The sequence below is a fragment of the Pinus tabuliformis genome, chromosome 6 (assembly GCF_031772625.1).
Source record: "Pinus tabuliformis cultivar Carrire ecotype Pingquan chromosome 6, CPIR1, whole genome shotgun sequence".
In the NCBI taxonomy this organism is placed as follows: Eukaryota; Viridiplantae; Streptophyta; class Pinopsida; order Pinales; family Pinaceae; genus Pinus; species Pinus tabuliformis.
This window is the reverse complement of record NC_142292.1, coordinates 1,651,381,305-1,651,395,070: the sequence shown is the minus strand read 5'-3', so window position 1 is coordinate 1,651,395,070 and position 13,766 is coordinate 1,651,381,305.

Sequence of the window (13,766 nt, the reverse complement as noted above, 5' to 3'; positions counted from 1 at the left end):
ATATCATGGTGTTCATGTGCTTTTCTTATGTGTGATGATCTTTTCTATTTTACTACACCTGTTTACTATTTATATGGTTAATGAAGTTCTAATGCACTAATTAAAGATCATCATATTATGGATTAACTGAATCATAAGTTTACTGGATATACGCTAGTTGCGTTAAACATAGTTTGCTTGTACACACGGGTTCTCTTAACTGAAGTAGCGTACATGAATCATAGTATGAAATGAAAAGGTTTTATTGATTTTCTAACACTGATTCACCCCCCCCCCCCCTCTCTCACTATTATTTCCAACAATTGGTATCAGAGCAGGTACTTTGATAGAAGCTTGATCGCTTGAAGGAGATCTGTGGAACAATGCGAAAGAAAGCACATCAGAAGAGGAAGACAGCTCAAAGGAACAGTGACAACCTACTGTTAGGTGGAAGCAAGTATTCATATTCTGAATCACGTCAGATTGAAGATGAACCAACAAATGAAGCATCAGATAAAATCATAGATCAGCAAGATCTATTTAACAAAAGGGAGAGTGCCCTCAAAGAAGAAGTTATCAGTTTAAAAGCTCAGCTGGAGTGTGCCTTCAGAGTACATCAAATGCTGCAGGAGCAGAATGAAGAACAAGAAAATGAGATTCTCAAACTAAGGCAACAAGTGGAAGAAGGAAGAAATTCTGAAGAAATATTGAAGAAGCAATATCTGGAAAAGGAAGAACAACATCAGGTTGAGATAAATATCTTCAAAGGTAAATTAGAAGAAAAGGATAAACTATTACGATTTCAAGACAGTACTAAGATTTTGGATGATATTCTTATTAGTCAAAGGTCGCATGCTATCAAAACTGGTCTTGGTTTTTATGAACCTGTTGAAGGTGAATCTAGCTAACAAGGTGAGGCAAGGAACTCTAATGCAAAATCTGAAATGTTCAACAAGGAGATGAGAGGTCAACCCCATCAACAACCAAGGAAAAAAGTCTTCAAAGAAAATCTCTTGCTCTTAGCTGTGGAAGTGATAGATGGTTATTTCCTCCAATAAATAATGTTGATTGTTATGTATGTCATAATCTTGGACATGTTGCAGCAAGATGCAGAAGTAGAATGGTTCGAGACCGTCACATGGAAAGAGCATCACATTCCAGGTACTTTAAGGGGTATTGTTTTTCTTGCAATATGTTTGGTCACAAAGTTGTTGACTTTTACATAAGGAATATGAAATATGTAAGATGTTATGCATGTAAAAAGCTTGGACATATAGCAAAGGAATGCAGGAGAAGATTTTGGGCAGTATACCAAAAGGAGAAAACATCATCACAGTTGGAGATATGGAAGAAAAAGGAAGTACAAACATAAAGATGTGGCATAGTAGAGTATACAAACATGACAGACTCAGAGGGAGCTGAATGTGTGGAACCTCGGTGTTCTAAATCTCATACGCATGTTTCATAAAGACAAGTCGCGTATATACGCGAGTTCGAAGCTGCGCAGTCGCGTATATGTTGGTTTGAGGAAAAGCAGTGCGACAGACTCAGGAAAAAGGGTCTTATATGGTTCAGTCAATTATTTGCTTTGTTTGATGATGGGTACAATCTACTGATGATGTGTGGAATTGTGTTGTTATTTAGAAGTGCTTGATGTATATCTGATTGATGATGATGCCTTGATACTTCTTGCTGATATATGCATGATCAGATCTGACAGTGAACAAATGGAATAGGTTCAGGGGGAGCATTTGCTTCGAATAATGCATTGTTGGCATTATGGTTAGAAGTCTTTGGTGACGATGCTTATGTGGCTAAATGATACATCTTGCTACTTATTGTTGGTTAGTCAAGAGAATGGTATTGAAGGTTATAGGTCCGGATGATGTTGACAGATGCTTATGGTGCAGATCATATATGGTGTATGATAGTTTCTGATGACTATCATGGTCTTGCTTAGATTGTTGGTCTTTGTTATAAAATTCATGTATATCATTTGATGTAAAGGTCATGAAACGACCTATTTTGTTACCCCACTATGCATGGGATCGATAAAGTAATGGTCTTGTTTTGACATATATAAACCTTTGGTATATCCCCACTTGGTTGGGTGGATGAGTCAAAAAGGTGTATCCCCACTTGGTTGGGAGATTGATGTATGTATGAGTCATTGGTGATAGGAAGTTCGTACTCACTTAGTTGAGTTGTAGAGTCATGTTATTCTTTTGAAAATTATTTTTGTAGACACTGCATGTGCTCAGGGGGAGCATGGATGGATTGGTACATCTTGGCATGTACAAAGGGGGAGCTCAATCAAAGATTTCAGCATGTACTAAGGGCGAGTATGTACAGCAGAATGTATATCAAGGGAGAGAATATCTTGGTCCTCCCTTTGCCCCTGATGTCAAAGGGGGAGAGTGACTTGGTGTGGTTGTTGCCATCAAGTCCAAAGGGGGAGATTTTTGGCATTATGATACAGTTATGACACAAGTGTTGTCCTTGATGGCAACTCTCTCAGATGAAACATCATAGTATAGCAGGTAAACAGAAAGAATGAAGAAAGAAATGTATACGCAGGTTCACTATATACCAAGTCGCGTATACATGCAGGTTCACTATATACAAAGGCACGTATAATGTACACACACACTTTCACAGAAGGTGTGTACATGTCAGAAAACTAAGTTTTGGTCTGTGGTATTTGGACCATGGTATTTTGGTATTGGTCCATCGTATTTTGTCTAAGGTATTGACCCCAGGTATTGGGTCCAAGGTATCGATCCTACGTGGTTTTGGACCATGGTATTGAGAGAGGCCTAAAACTATATAAGGAGACGAAGATCATTAGGCCAAAGTGCAAGTGTGCAAGTGATAAATATCTAATGAAGTGTGAGATTTACTATGTTGGTTATGGGTTTGTGATGCTTTGCTTGATCTGAACCAAGGATGCACCTATATGGTTGATGATGGATGATGGATCGGGATCATAAGTCTTGGAATGTATTATCATTATGTGGTTTGATCATAGACTAGATCTGAATTATTGATGCATGTTTTATTGTATAAATGTTATGATCTGGGTATGACTGATGTCTGGAATAGCTGCAAAGTTATGAGTAAATATTTACAGATATGTACCCGGCTTCCCTGTGGTAAAAGCACGTATACACACTGGTTTGGCTCATCAAAGTAGCGTATACAGTATGAAGTATGATATTTGAAGTTGCAATTGGATCTGTTTGTTGTTGCAAAACTCTGTGGTCTACTCTATGTTCTGGTGACTGTGTTTTGTTGACAGGGTTTCAGTGTTTCAGTGTTGGGTGATTCAGAGATTGATGATGCAGGTGTAGTTGATGGGTGTATTGCAGTGGTGATTAAGTTTGTGCTTCAATGTTGTTGATGGGTCCAGTATGAAAATTGGATGAAACGTGGCCTTCAAATTATGGTGTTGTGCTTCAGGATTATCCAGTATGAAAATTTATGAAACATCGTCCCTGAAGGAAGAGAGAAGGTCGTAGCTTTCTGTAGGTTGGCGCCTACGTACTGGTAAACATATCAACTAGTACAAGAGTCAGTGTTTGGGATCTCCCTTCCAGTAGCAGCTGGAAAATGAGTGAAGGTTGGAGCCTTCAGTAGGCCGCCACCTACGTACTAGTAAAGATATCGGCTAGTACAAGAGCTAGGGGGTTGTAGCTCCCTTCCAATAGTAGCTGGAGAATGAGAGAAGGTTGTAGCCTTCTGCAGGTGGGTGCCTGCGTACTGGTATGGGTCTGCACTAGTACAATATTGTAAATAGTTGTTTCCCTTATATTAAAGGAAGACAGCAGCAGATGGTTTTTTTCCCGCATTAGGTTTCCACCTTATATCATGGTGTTCATGTGTGTTTCTTATGTGTGATGATCTGTTCTATTTTACTGTACTTGTTTACTGTTTATATGGTTAATGAAGTTCTGATGCAGTAATTAAAGATCATCATATGATGGATTAACTGTATCATAAGTTTACTGGATATACGCTAGTTGCATTAAACACAGTTGTGTGTACACGCAGGTTCTCTTAACTAAAGTAGCATATATGAATCAGAGTATGAAATGAAAAAGTTTTATTGATTTTCTAATACTGATTCACACCCCCCTTTCAGTGTTATTTCCAGCAGAAATTAGTGTTTCATCATCCAAAGGAAATCACTAAGTAGTTCATTATCCAAACTAAAAGAACTAAGTGGTTCATCAACCAGAGGAAAACACTTAGTGGTTAATTTTCAATTCTTAAACTATACGTTGGAAACATGGGCTCACAAAAGGATTTTAGTACCCTCAAGCATAGTTAAATTAGTTAATACCCATTGTAACACTCCCTCCCACCCCCTTAGGATTAATCCCAACTAAATAGGAGGTGCTACCTTCAACTAACCCGGCCTCCATGGTTTCATTATGGAAATGGGGTTACAAACTTCCTTCTATACCAAAATTTGTGGAACTCACTTAGGATAACACCATCACGTTGAGATCGTCAAGATATTTCCAACAATATTTAGCCTTTATCTCAATCTGACCTATGGATTGAAAGTTCTTCCCATTTGAAGTTTTCGCCCCGTAATCCTTCCACATTAGCAAGGATCTGCCACGTCACACTCAAATGGCACTTCTTCCTCATGTGAAATCCACTATGGAACTGCCATTTCACAACACCTTAGTGATATCAGACTCTACATTAATTGTTAAGAATGACACCCATTCTATCCTCCACAACGCGCCATACAGTTTGGCATCAACTGTCAAGGAAATTTTTGTCCCATGGCATATGTATCCTTTACGCTCCCTAGTAGAATTAGACAAGACGCACCACCAGAACCCCAAGCTTCATAGTGACGTGGCTTCTATCCATGGTTGCTACCTTAATAACACAACATAAAACTCACAAACCTCTATAAATTTTCATAAACTTCAAATGCTAGGTTGTAAGCCTTAATAATCAATGCAATCTCTTTACTTTGGGATAGGGAAAATCTTACATGGAAATGACCATATGAAGATGTACAATTCACATGCCAAATTGGTGATATGGTTGTGATGGGTCATTTTTTTGAAAAGGAAAAATACCATGGTGGACACTATTTATAGATATTTTATGCCTGAATATATATCTTTCCAATGTAGTCATCTATTCATAGTAGCTCAGATCAGTCTCACATAAATAAAAGTGAAGGCAGGTGAACCAAGGAGATGGAAGATGATAGAATCTGACCATGAACACATTATGGAGACTTTCATTCCTATCACCCACTGGTTATATAAGTAGAAGAAGTGATCCAGGTGCATAGGTTGAGTACAAAAATTAACGAAGTCTGGATAAGAGATTACCAATGTGGTTGGATTGCCACATGTTAATGCTGGGAGGAAATTTTAAATGTTTTGTAAGAAACTATAAATATTTAAATTAGGAAATGAGTTTTGATTTTTATTATAATAAGTTGTAGCAGGTATTTTCTGTTGTAAAGTTTAGTTTTCAGTTTCCCTTTTTTTTGGAGAAGGGGAAATGATTCACATTGTGTGAATTTTGATTATCATAGTCTATTCCTTTTGGGAACCAATAAAAAGAAAGAGTGTTTGAGAAAAAGAGGTGAGAAGAGAAGCTCCTGGGTGAGGAGAAGAGAGAGGGAGAGAAGAAAGGAACTCATTGTTTCTCATGTGATTAGCCAATTCGATTTCTACTTGTGGTCTTATGGTTTCTATTCTTGTGCATTTTTTCATTTGAATATTGGTAATTTTGAAATCCTATAACTTATTGAACTGATTTACAAAATATAAATATGAACATTGTAGCTTCAATCATTGCATGATTACTCATTTATCTTTGGTATTCTTATTACAATGGTTCCAAAAATCCATGGGGGAGTTTTCAATGTGTTTTGGCATAGTGGTTACATGATATTTAAAGCAATTGGAGTGTTGTTACAAATAAAGTACCATCGTTGGAATTCTGATTTCAAAAAAAAAACCTCTTTCACTGATTTTTTTTTATTCGAAAATTTGTTATGGTGTTTCAAATCTTGATGAAGAAAGGAACATGAGATAGTACACCGTGTCAAGGAGTCGATCTAGGAAAGAGTTGAAGTCATTTTATCTTCCCGAAAACCACAATATATAATTTTAAGAGGTGCTATGAAATCATTTTGTAGCGATGGAACACCAAATTGGAAAACAAGCACTACAAAATCATTTCATAGCAACTACATAGAACATTTTCAGGACTATGTGTTAATTCCCATTGGGAATGCCCGTTGCACAATTTGTTTAAGTTGAAGTGTATGTAGTTGGATTTATGAAATGAGTTAAGATTCTTGAGGGAGGGTGAGAGAAAAATCTCTCATGTATTTTATCATAATAAATTCATATTCTTATATTGACTTCCTATGTTAAATGTTTCATGAAATATTGTCGAATTGGATGTAAATGCGGAGCTATATGGGTGGAGTATATTGGGGATATTGGTGTTGGGGTGACTTATGTGCCATCAAGTGGTATCAGATCCTGAACACTCTTTGGTGATAAGATTAGAACAATCAAGCAAGAAAGAAAAGTTTTGAAGATGAAATTGAGAGCATGGAGTAGAATCAGATATGATAAATTTGATTGAGAGATTGAAAAATGGAAATCTAAAAGAAAGGAAGCTAGTAAAGATTAGATTTCTCAACAAAAGCATAAAGCAGAATACCATTCGTAAATATGATTGAGGTAACTTGTTTTGTTTTAACTCTTATTGAGTTTGAAGATTGATGATTGCATGATGGAAATCTAAAGAAGAAAGTGTGTTCAATAAAATCTACTTTGGGAGGAAGTAGATCATATTTTTTTTAAAGATAGATCTAAAAACATCAATTTTTTGAGTGAAGTACATTATAAGACTATAACATTGAAGGTAGAGCCAGTAGAGAAGACTGAAATAGTAGTGATGCGTGTTCAATAGAGATTTGGACAATGATGTAATGGTATTTTGTTAATTAATTATTGATTACAAGTAGCAGTGATGATGTTTATAGTTGATGACTCTAACCGAGAACAAAGAGAGTTCCTAATGATGATGGTAAGGAACCTTGCAATAGCGGAGGAGGACAATCAAAGTTCTCATAGGAAGAAGTGAGTAAATTGCATGTAGAAGCCATAAGATTAGAGAGTGTTTAAATGAATATTCCAGAGGAAGGAGTCAATGAAAATAACATGAGAATACTAGGCATGGAACAGATTCGTATGGTATTTACAAATAGGTTGATGGTGCCAACTTGTTGTCATGGCTTGTGTGCGGTCCATAGTGAGTAGGTAAAAGCTCTTAGAAGAAGGATATTTTTTACTGTTGAGAGTCATATTAAAGGTTTAGAGAGAAGTCATAGTAGATCAAGTCAGGACAAACTTGATAGAAAAGTAGCTGAAATTAAATTACAGCTTGAGATTTTGAGAGAACTGCTTTAGAAATATGAGGAAGACTAGGGTTACAGATGGAGTCTCCAGAAGAGAGTAAAATGGAATTTTTTGTAGGTGAAGCTGAGACAAAGATCAAATTCTCAATTGATGGAGAAACTCAAGGAGTTTGAATAGAGTATAAATGCTCAGTTGGAGGAAAATCTCAAAGGAGTTGAGGTGCAACAATGGACAATTGTTGAAGAAGAAATTCTTGGTGAACTTAACCAGGAGATAACCTTAAAGAGAGAGATAATGATAATGTTGAAAGGAGACTAGTTGATATTCTCACAAGCTGTGTGGAAAATCAAAATATGATGGTTAAGGTGTTAATGGAGGATACAGGCCATGATGATTTCAATTTTAACAATTGGTGTGAAGGAATTTTTATAGATGAAGGACATAGCATTGATTTTGTTCTATGGAGAGAGGAGGAACAATCACTTAGTATTGATATACAAGTTGTAAGGAAGGTAGAGGATATTCAATATGAAGACTATGTGCCATGGGAAAATGCAGCCATGGAAGAACAACTTATGGACGATTAACACATGTGTGTGGATGTTATTGAGGATGTTGTTATAGTGGATGAAGCATATGAAGATTTGATGGAAAACTTGGAATTTTTAGTGTTGCATAAGGGGGAGATGCTAGAAGCAACAAAGGATACTTCAAAGTCTTTTATTTTTAAAATAGATAATTGTTTTTTGTATGTAGATGTGCAAGAAACAACAAAATGGATTGGAAATAATTTAATTAATGAACTTGTTCATGGTGTTGGATCTGCCAACCTTTAGGAGGTCTCCCTGGTATGAAGTCCCAATTAGACCTCACACCATTTGGTGTAGGAGTCTAATCGAGTATGATGGCTCGGTTGCCACTTACTTTGATATTTTCCTTAGCTCTTGTTGTTAAGCATATGAGAGTGTTACACTGGTGTCTTCAAAAAGTAAGGTGAGTGTGGCTGGTCAATGCATAATGTAACTATCTTACTTACAAAAGGGGGAAAGTAAAGTGAGAATCTAAGTGAGAGGTAAAAGTACCACCAAGGAAGAGACACACACGAACCAAACGGGTCTGTCCAACATCTATCGGAATAGTCCACAGCGGATGCAACAATCGTTAAAACTGAAGTACAAGGGAAGACCCGTCCACCATCCAGTAGAGTAGTCCACAACAAATGTGATGGTCATTACAACCAGTAAACAAGGAAGGTATGTCTTGTATCTTGCAAAGTAGTCCACAAGGATGAGACAATAGTGATAACCAATACAACACATTCCCAACAAGGTAAGTACTAAAAAAACCAAATTAGTTCACCTATCTTAGTACATGTGAAACAAATATGAATCACAAATGCCGAAAGAATAGTCTTACAAGCATCTGCAAAACATGCATGAAAATGTGTTGGCCTTAACAAGCTTTTGTATTAAGAAAAACTTCCAAGAGACATACATACACCATACAACACTAGCCCCACTAGTGGGATAGTGGAGACACTCCTCGCTCCTAAAAGAACTATCTAAAAACTCTCAATGTTGCATGAGAGGAGCCAAGGTGAAAATTCCCTACTCATACAATGGGAGGGGTATATATAGCCAAGGGTGACACTTGACCCTTTTGACTCTTGGACTACCCTCATGATCATTCAACTTCCTATGACTTTTCAACTGACATGACTCTTCATATTCTTGTTGGACTTTCACTTTACATTACATTTGACATACAACATATGTGGCCTGTAGTAGTGATGTGGCCTTGACATCTCATGACACAACTTGACATGACACTACTAACATGGACTAGCTGGTTGTGGTGGAAATGTAAAGTTGTTGTTGCAACTGAGTGATGGATGTGTTCTTGGACATGTTGTCTTTTCTCCTCTGTATGGCTTGATGCTGCGGGGTCTTCCATGATCTTGGTCTTGAAAAGCGATTACATGCATTTTTTCCCTTCACTTGCTCTCGATGAGCTTCTTCTGTCCACCCACCTACAAGCAAGTCTTCTAATGTGGTTGCTCTTTCTTCATCTCCTACATCATCTCACCATGATCTAAAAGTGTACATGCTCCTCTAATTCACTTATGATGTGATGAAATCAAATCCAAAACCTCCTAATATAAGACACATGCATTGATATCCATGGACTGGGCCTCGGACAGATGATAGGCTTGGAAGAGTGCTCGGTGACTGTGCATTGCACAATTCCAGGTGAGAGGGAAGGAGACTGGTCAATGAGGGAGCACAGTGTCATCTCAGGCTTGATTGAGGAAATCCGAAGCACGGTCTTCATTTTCGGTTAAATTTGCGTAGAGGCCACTGGCAGGCAAGATTGCGTAGGTTAAATTATTAGTGGGAACTGCAAGGTGACACCCTGGGAAGCAATTCTGTGTAGTTTTCTGATGGAAGACAAGACAGGGCAACAGAGGAACCAAATATGATAGTTTTGCATAGTTTCTGGGAGAAGTGAGTCCCATATGAGGGATGACACTTGATCAAAAAATGATCCTCAAGGACTTTCTAAATGCTCAAAAATGAAAGTCAAAGGATGCTCCTAGAACTAGTCTCATTGCATAGATCTCTTCATTCTGAATCTAACACAATTTGAATGGGCGAAAAAGGATTTCGGTTGAAGGGGATATTGTAAAAACAAACTTTCCCATTGTCCTTTGAAAACGAGGAAATTTCTTATTAAATGGGACTTAGGGGAAAATATGTGTGTTCCTTTAAGAAATCACATCACAGCCTTTTATCGCATCACAAGCACCCAAAGGGAGGACTTAAGCCAAAGTCATGAAGGTTTAGTGATAAGCGATGTGCCGATAGTGCTAATCGGCGATCGGTGAATCGAGATGCCATAATACAAAGGTACCATGCGACATGCGATATGTGATATTTTATCACATCAGAATATTCCATTGATAAGGAATAAGACCCCGGGCCATTTACATATGAGATTGTGATATGCTGATAAAGCGATTGCGATATGCCAATGCGATCAGTGATATGTTATCGCATCGCAATGTGCCATGGGAGATAGACCGTAGCCATAACCAAAGTGACATTCGATTGCAACATGCGATGGATAGGCGTGGACCCGAGGGATTCATGGATGTAGTTTAATTCCATTTGAGATCCGTTTTGGCTCAACTGCAAATTTTCATTGGATTTCTGTGTATTTCCTATATATTGGAATTTTGTTCCGTTTTCGGGAATTTTCCCATAGAAAGGCCGCCTGTGTATTTTCTTTGTAATAGCTCCCATTTCTTGTGCCATGCTGTAAGCGGGCATTGTGAAACAATGATGCATTTCTATAACAGGGATGCATTATGAAGAACGCAGCGCTGAAGAGTCGCAAAAGAATGATTCCTCATGATTGAAGGGACAGAGGAACAGATGGCCAGACGTCGAGCCACAGAGCCAGAGGGCTAGAGGCAGAGCCATAGGGAGCAGAAGAAGCCACAGGGCTACAGAGGAATGATGGCACAGAGAGGAATGGATGGAAGCCGTAGAGTCAGAGGATTCCTCAAAGGAAAGAGAGCCAATCGAAGAAGCTAGTTCTATCTCTAGATAGCTCACGCTATAACATCCCACAACTGCAGAGCTGATAGAGGCATAGAGCCACCAGAGGTTGGGGTGATTGTAGAGCAATGGTTCCTCGGGATGAGGAAGGGATTGAGAGCCTATGAGTTTGAGCCAAAGAGCTGAGAGCTTGAGGCCAGAGAGCCAAAGAACCTATAGCTGCAGAGAGCCAGAGAGCCGTAGAGCCAAGGATTCACAGAGAGCCACCAGAGGTTGGGAGGATAGAGAAAGAGCCACTAGAGGTTGGAGGCTTGATAGAGGCAGAGCCACCAGAGGATGGAGGCAGAGCCGCAGAGCCAAAGAGCTCAAAATAGGCTTCTAAGAGCCTTGAGGCTGTAATGAAGTTTCAGAGCAGCAAAGAGATCAAATGATCAAGCTATTTCTCGTGTCTGATGTATGTTGTAGACAGAAGAAGGAATTCCAGAGACAACACAGAATTCTAAGGGAGTTGGTGCAAGCCAGGAGCTCAAGATAGCCCAGAGCACTGATTGAAGGAATCTAGTCCAGAGAAGCCTAGATCTGTCTACAGAGTATGGACAGCCAGCGGCATAAGATGGTATTCTAAACCCATAGGTTCAATTGTAAACCAATGGAGTTGAGTGTGGAACTTGTAAGGAAGTTTACCATAATCCCAAAGAGCCTAGTTGAGTTGACTAGAGCTCATGGAGACGTAGCCCAAGGTATAAGGGTGAACTCCTAATTAAACTTGTTGTCTTTATGGTTTGTTTACTTGCTGCATTTACTATTATGTGTGTCTATATATCAGTTTAAGCAAATAACTTAAGGAAACTAAGAAGTTAAAGGAAAACACAAGCGTACACCTATTTCAAGTAATTTATTCGACAATTTGTCAACATAAGCTAGATCTTGGAAATTATTTAAGCTTTGGATTGGGAGAGATTCTTGTAAGCACGACAAGAAGCCTAGATCCCCATTTCAGATCAGGTGGTATCAAAGCCCAGGTTGATCAACCCCACCTTCAAAGAAGGTGGTATCAAAGCCCAAGTTGATTAACCCCATCTTCAAAGAAGGTGGTATCAAAGCCAATTTATACCAGACAAGGTGGTATCATGAAGCAAGTTGTATCATCATGCAAGTGGTATCAGATCAGGATGCTTGATTGATAGAGAAACCTATATGCTTGTTTGACTTGAAAGGAGTTCAAACAATACCAAGGATTTTGTTGTTTGATTGTTTGTAAATTGACTGTTGTTTGAGTTTGCAAAGTTGAAGGGAAAGCTACTGATAGCTAAGTCCAGGAGAGGACAAGAAGGAAGAAGGGCTGAAGGCATTCTCCTTATCCCGAAGGACCTCAAGGAAATCGTTGAAGCACAAGAGGTTTGTTGCTAAAGGATGCTTGTCTTTTGATTTAGTGCATTTCTTTGCTAATGGAATAAAAGTTGAAGAATGGGAAAGTTGAGTAGGCAGACTCACTTTATAGCTGCAAACATTATGTTTATTTCAGCTTCTAAAGTACAGTGTACTCAAGTGAAAGTTGAAGGATGAAACATTATATTTCATTTCAACTTCAAAAGTACACTGTACTTAAGCTAAAGTTGAAGGATGAAATGCATGCATGAGAATGATGTGCATGAACACAGGGATGTTGATGATTTCCTTGTATTTGAACATGTATGTGTGATTAACTTGAAGGGTTGATTGCTTTGTTTTTAAACATGCATGTAATATCGGGCTTGTTATCTAGTCCATCATTTGTAAATCAGATGTAAATACGGGAGGTAGTTCACAAGATGTGAAATTTGTTTCTTTTGTTGAAGCAAGAGTTTAGGCCATCCACTTGTTGTCTGTAATTCTATTGTTGTTGATAATTGTCATTGACAATATGTCAATAGATGCAAATGTAAATTTTTGTGAAGAAAGATGTAATTTTACATCTGTTTAACCACCTTGGATCAATGATCAAGGAGAAAGGGTTAAACCACCTACTATAACCTTCTCAGCAGAAGTTCTGCATGAATTCAAGAAGGAAGACAGTTCTTCACAGAGGACAAGCACATCCAAGGAGGAAGGTGTTCAAATGTTTTTGGCTCAGAGGCACTAGCTATGCAAGGCAAGTGTATTGAGGCTGGAAGAAGAGGGTGTTGTTACTCTCATCTATTGTGTAGATCAATATATCAGTCTTTTGGGGTCCAAACGATTCCTAGTGGGGAGGTGTGATCAGAAAATGATCCTCAAGGACTTTCTCAATGCTTAAAAATGATAGTCAAAGGATGCTCCTAGAACTAGTCTCATTGCATAGATATTTTCATTCTGAATCTAACGCAATTTTAATGGGAGAAAATGGATTTCGGTTGAAGGAGATATTGTAAAAAGAAACTTGCCCATTGTCGTTTGAAAAGGAGGCAATTTCTTATTAAATGGGACTTGGGGGAAAATATGTGTGTTCCTTTAAGAAATCGCATCGAAACCTTTTATTGCATCACAACCACCCAAAGGGAGGACTTAAGCCAAAGGCATGAAGGTTTAGCGATAAGCGATGCGCCGATAGTGCTGATCGGCGATCGGCGATCGGTGACTCAAGATGCCATAATACAAAGGGACCATGTGACACGTGATATGTGATATGTTACCGCATCACAATATTCCATTGGTAAGGAATAAGACCCCGGGCCATTTACATATGCGATTGCGATATGCCGATGCAATCGGCGATATGTTATCGCATCGCAATGTGCCATGGGAGATAGACCGTAGCCTTAACCAAAGCGGCATGCGATTGTGACATGCG